At 43.9% G+C, this 6,000-nt stretch overlaps 1 protein-coding gene across 3 annotated transcripts in view; it reads right to left on the bottom strand.

Moving 5' to 3' along the window:
- Positions 1 to 6,000, bottom strand: part of DNAJC4 (DnaJ heat shock protein family (Hsp40) member C4) — a 33,328-nt gene that overhangs the window by 24,392 nt on the left and 2,936 nt on the right. The window contains exon 3 of one of the 3 annotated variants that reach the window (XM_042439500.1): positions 2,063 to 2,316. The exons of 1 other annotated variant lie outside the window; for it this stretch is intronic. The gene's annotated coding sequence lies outside the window, so the exon portion shown is untranslated. Of the gene's footprint in view, positions 1 to 2,062; positions 2,317 to 2,364; positions 2,565 to 6,000 lie in introns of those variants that run through there. One more of the 3 variants, XM_042439501.1, reaches the window with a different exon arrangement.

A 6,000-nucleotide genomic window follows, 5' to 3' on the forward strand; every position in this document is an offset into this window, starting at 1 on the left:
GTCATGGTAGTCATGAACTCCCGAGCCGCACCTGTTGGAACATCACTGGCCTCGAAAGGGATGTTGAGGTCCCCCAGGACAAGAAACTTAGGGGACTCCAACACCAGTTCCGAGACCAGTTGTGTCAGCTCGGCCAGGGAATCTGTTAGCGCACGGGGTGGCCGGTAGACCAACAGAATCCCCAGACTTGCAGAAACACTGCAAGGGCTAACAGATTTACTGTGAGACAAAAGTTTCCATGGATCACAATCCTTTCCAACAAAATGTTCATCCCAGACTCTGTTGCCACAGACTAGCATCGATCCTTCTCTAGAAACTGCTGTCTTACAGTGCTGTTGGGGATAAAGTGATACAGAGTTGAAAACGTAGGGCGGTACATGAGATCTCTGAATGTTGCCAGAGCAACTTCAAGGAAAAGCTGATGTACACAACATGGAAGAAAAAACCATTAGTCTTCAGTCTTGTGCAAACACCATCTGGTACTATACAGGACAACATTCTGCCTGCTTTCTCTACTAGCTGGTTCTGGGTATCCAGTAGTAATGGATGAGGGTCTGAGATGAGGGCTTTGTACAGTAGTGGCTGCGGATACAGAAGCAACACAAGAGAGAAACAGCAAAGGAAGCCAAGTGGAGCACAATGGTTTGAGCGCCTGGCCAGACCTCTGTAAATCTTGGAAGGATGTCAGGAGGCAGATAATACCACCCACCAACTGCTCTAAATGCGGGTCCACAAATGAGCTACTGACTAACAGTAACAGACTGATCTTATTTTTAAGGGCTGTACAAAACCAATCTGAGAGACTAGGTCCTAAGCATACTGCAGAAATAAATTCAGTTAGAGACCACTTTAACTGTGGCACCAGAGCTCTCTGAAAGAGAATGTCTTACAAAATTACAGTTCCCAGAATTCCCTAACATTGAGCCAGGGCAGTTAAAGCAGTCTCAAACTGGATTATGTTTGCAGTGTGTTTTGGACCTAAACTGCGGAGAAAATACTCAGTTCTACCTCTCTAAACCAGAGTCAGGCCACTTGCAGATTTTTGGACTACAATGCCAAACAAGAGAGCCAGTAGTAAGATGTTATGGGGTGTCCAAAACATCTGGTGGGCTCCAAGTTGTCTACTCCTGCTCTAACCACTACACCAGCTCCAGCTGGAGATAAAACTACCCTGGTTGGGGGCAATTGGCTTACACATTGTATACCATTTAAGGAGTGCTTAGTTCACTGCTTGGTGGTATAGATATATACTTGCTATTGCTATTGCTATAAAATAAGGTGTGTATGTGAGTGAGTCAAAAGACAGAGTACTTATGCTCTGGCACACTGGGTCTTGGTTGCTTATGCAATTAAAAGTTGCAGAACCAGCTCAACCTTGCTGATTTCTGATTTTGACTGAAAGCCCTGGTACAGTATTCAAATGCTCCGCCACAAGATGAGATGGGAAGAATCGCCTATAGCAATAACATAGCAAGTATATTTCTATACTGCTTATCGGTGAACTAAGCACTCCCAAGCATTTTACAATGTGTAAGCTAATTGCCCCCAACAAGCTGGGTACTCATTTTAGCGACCTATGGAAGGATGCAAGCCTGAGTGAACCTTGGAGACCCTGGGATTGAACTCACAACCTTGTGGCTGCATCACCAGGGCTCCTTATTGCAACAGAATGTCTATTCCATTGCAGAAAACAAAACAGAAAAGTACATCAGGCAGATGCCTAGGCTGGCCAAACCTTTCTTTTTTCACATGCCAAACCTGGCCCATGGTCAGTGAGCCATCCACAAGTGTTCCTCATTCTGGTGCAACCAGCACATTACACTGTCCAGGCACCTCAGTGACCTTTGGGGGAATGTGGCCATATTGTGCTGCGTCCTTGAGGCACCCAAAGCAGACTTTTGCTGGCTGTCGTCAGTCAGGCGGAACCTTAATCAAGAGGCAAAATTATAAAGGACGCAGTTTTCAATCTGCATCCCTGTCAATCAATTGATGCGTTGCTATGGCAACCACCCGAGCGACCCCCTTCCCTGTCACGTCCCATCCCTGCAAACGGCAGACGCACCTCCCTTGCCCTTTGCCTTTCTCGCAGAATGACGCCTTGCCGTCTCCTTCAGGAGCCAAGCCCTACTCGCTGCCCTTCACGTCCCGAAGCTGATGGCATCGGGGTGGGTGAGTGGATGGGCGAGAGGAATCATGTTTAGAAATCAGCAAGCCACCACAAAATTCATGCATGGCTTGCCCTCAAAGGTTTGGCACGAGTGCCAAAGCGAACAGAATAACAGCGATCAGGAAAAGCATCCTCAGCAATAGGCAGACCTGTCAAAAAAAGAGGGGTGGGTGATAGGTTTCTGTCATTTTTCTCACCACTTCTAGATAATGGCAGGGCTGCTGCCTGTTAGTTTTTCCAGCAGCATTGTTTTACAGATCCTCATGCTTTCTCTCCAGCGTTCCCCTCTCTATACAGCAAAACGCTGCTCTTTCTGAAATTAAATACTGTACAAAATGCAATAGGAAAGTGAACAGGTTTGCGATGGGAAGAACAAAATGCTACAAGGCACTTCTAAGAGAAGAGGTGTCACATTCTGTTTCCTCTTTCTCCCCAATCCTGCTACATCTCATTTTCTCTATGGGGGGTATTTACAGCCCAGGATTAAAGCTTTTCCCCAGAGGAGTTTGTCTTTCCTTGTTTCAGTAAGCTGCCACAAGAGAAGGGCAGCAGCTGACTGCCTGGATGCTACTGTCAATATATTTTTAGCAAGTTGTTTTGACTCCCGGAGTCACAGCCTTCTTACCCCTTAAGATCATTTCTAGATAGAAACAGCTTTGCCATTCTTTTCCAATTTATTTATTATGCTTCCCACCCAGCACTCCTAAGAGTTCAAGGTGCCATCCAAGGTTCTCCCACACACTGTATTTCATTCCTTACAACACCTCTGGGTTTTGTTTTGTTTTTGTCTCACAGAGATAGAGAGTGTTCCAATGTCACTATAAACCATGGTTTATTGTGACAGGAAGGAGCCAGACTTGCCTCCTGATGAGTCTGGAAGCTTGATTAATGATAGCTTCCCAGGTTACTCAAATCCAACAAACCACAGCTGTGGTTTGTCTGAATCGAGCCAGGTTCAAATCCCGGGTTGTCAAGCCAGTTTATTTCAACAAACCATAGCTAAGACTTGGCCACAGTATTATTAGTTTTATTTATATTCTCCTTTCCCCCAGCTGAACAGAAAACAATCCCATAGCCCCCCAGTTGTCTGTCCCTGGTCTACAGTAACCTTTTCTTTCTTTTTTCTGCAATAGAGTGTCAGTATTGCAAACCACAGCCTTCTACATCTCGTTCCTTTGGACTTTTTCATTGCAATCTCCCTGGCAGAGAAGAGAGCATGGAAACATAAGAGAGTTGCTAACTCCTGCCATTTTATCTGAATAGAGCTATAGCCAGAGGTTCAAAGTTACACTCCAAATAACAGAAATCATATCCAGGGGCAGCCGTGTTGGCAAAGTGCGATAACACCCCAAATCTACGGAACAGTTATTGCATCTACCAAAATGCACATTATACAAGTTGCAAGCTTTCTAGGTTCCATTGGCTTCTTCACCAGGCAAAAGGTGTTAAAAATCATCCAGGAGAAAGCAAAAAAGAAGTGCTAATGTGAGTCATAGGCCTACATTTTGTCAAGATGTTGAGGTTGTTGGCCTTAGTTCAGATGGCATGGACAGATATTTATGCTCCTTCTGGCCATGTGGGTACTGAAAGATGTTTAAAAGCCAAGAAATAAACTTTAAATTGCTAATGGTGGGCACAGGTGTCATGGTGGTCACATGTACGCTTTAGTTTATTTAACGACTTAACATTTTAATGATTGAGTTTGCATATGAATAAAAGTGGATAATGGATAATCCTATTTTCCATAATGCCAAATTCAGCATGAAGGAGGGAACTGGTTGTGAGGGGGAGCTCAATGTGGGTGGGCAGTGTCCCATTCGCCAGCCTCCTTTGCCCCCCTACCATAGTTAAGAAAAAGTACACAGGGTTAAGGACTGTGTCTGCATTAGGAAAACAAGGTGAGGATTTGACAAAGGGGAGAAACTCTGAAAGAAAGCAGGCACAGATCAGCAAAAGCTACAAAGTTGGTATGAATCTGCACACCATTTCCCCAAGGAGAAATTTCAAATTGCTGGCATCTCTCACGCAGATTGGAACCACGCCTGGAGCCTCCGATCCCTGCAGCAAGTTTGCCAACTCTAATCAAAACTCATCTGAATGGCTCACACACAGGCTGTGGTTCACTTTGCAAAGCTGGCCATTCCCTTTGGCTTAGCTGAACAAATGAAAATCAGTCCTTCAACAGCTTTATTGCTGAAAGCATCTTCTCTGTTTTTGTATTCCCACCCCACTCCCTCTCCCCCTTAACATTCTTTTTCAGCAAGCAAACAAAGCAGCTAGGGATGCAGACCATTTATTTTCATGGTAATCCTACCACTTAGAAGAAAGCACCACCTATTAAACCAGTCCAGGGTCAGTCCTGCCCAGGGGACATCTTCCCCAGCTGAACAGAATGGAAGAATTGAGGTCCAATGAAGCTCAAGCAACAAGCATTTAAAATAAATATCTGGCTGCTCTTAAAAATTCACAGGGTAATGAACCTATAGGTCATGTACTGATGCATGCACACCAGGTCTAAGCAATCACTTGTACAACTTACATGTGTTGTTTAGTCCAATCCCCCTCAATAATGTGAATTTACAAGGTTGGGTCCACAAAGGGTTATTCAAAGGGGAAAAGTATTAGATTAGCCCAGCCATAGGTTACTGAATGTTGGCAGAGTTGTACACTAAACCATTTGTCCACAAGAATTTGATAATCTGCCTGTATGTATCCAGGACTCCAGTCACACTATGAAAATAATCCGAGATGAATCCAGGTTGAATCCTTGGTGATCACACATGTCATCAAATGCACTCAATGCACTTGGGGAGGGGAAGAGCTGGCAAAAAACCCCACTTAACCTGGCATGTTCAATACCGGTTTTTCTCCAAGTTTTCCTGAAAGACCTGCATCACTCCGCATCATTGGCACTGTGAATATGCTTCTGAATTGATTCAGATCACTCTTTATTGTTAAAGGAAGGGAGGCAGCTCTATTTTAACCCAAAATGATAGCATGTGTGATAACACAAGGGTTAAAATGACTCAAAGAGATTCACAAACGAAAATGTAATGGGAATAACAAACCCGATATGCATCAGTGCAGCGATCTGCATCTCCTCGGGACAAAAATATGAGTGTAAATGCCCCCCTAGTGGCAACCTAAATGAGGGGTGGGAATTGTGCGGCCCTCCAGATGTTGTTGAATGGCAACCCCCAGCATTACTTACTGTTGGCTATGCTGGCTAGAACTCTTTGGAATTGCAGTTCAATAAAATCTGGAGGGTTTTATTATTCCTCACCCTTGACCTAAAACTTGTCCCAAGAAAGTTATTGGCCTGGTAGCTGTCATTTTTGAAGAAGGAAGTACTGGAAGCTGCCTTATTCTAAGTTAGACCATTGGTCTGTCTAGCTTAGACCACTCTCTACACCAGGCTATAACTTACACGGTTTATGCAGAAAATCTTGGCAAGAAAACCATCATACCTTAGGATCACAATAAATCAGGAATGACTTTAGGCAAAAATAAGAAGCAAGTTTCAGTGGGTTTAGACAAAGGCAGGATATAAACTGCTAATCCTTGTAAGGAAAGTAATAGGTATGTTTAGCCTGGGGAAAAGAAGACAGTGGACATAACAGCCCACACTGAGGATGGATGGATGATTTAAAGAGGGGCACCAGTACAGAACAGTAACTTCAATTTGGTTCAGGTAATTCTGGTTGCTGATCAATGATCCACCACCATACCAGTTTTCTAAGCCATAGGGGTTTCCAGCACAAGCCCCTCAAGTCATTCATTGACATATATATATATATATATATATATATATATATATATATATATATATATAT

This window comes from Sceloporus undulatus, chromosome 9 (assembly GCF_019175285.1).
Source record: "Sceloporus undulatus isolate JIND9_A2432 ecotype Alabama chromosome 9, SceUnd_v1.1, whole genome shotgun sequence".
Classification (NCBI taxonomy): domain Eukaryota; kingdom Metazoa; phylum Chordata; class Lepidosauria; order Squamata; family Phrynosomatidae; genus Sceloporus; species Sceloporus undulatus.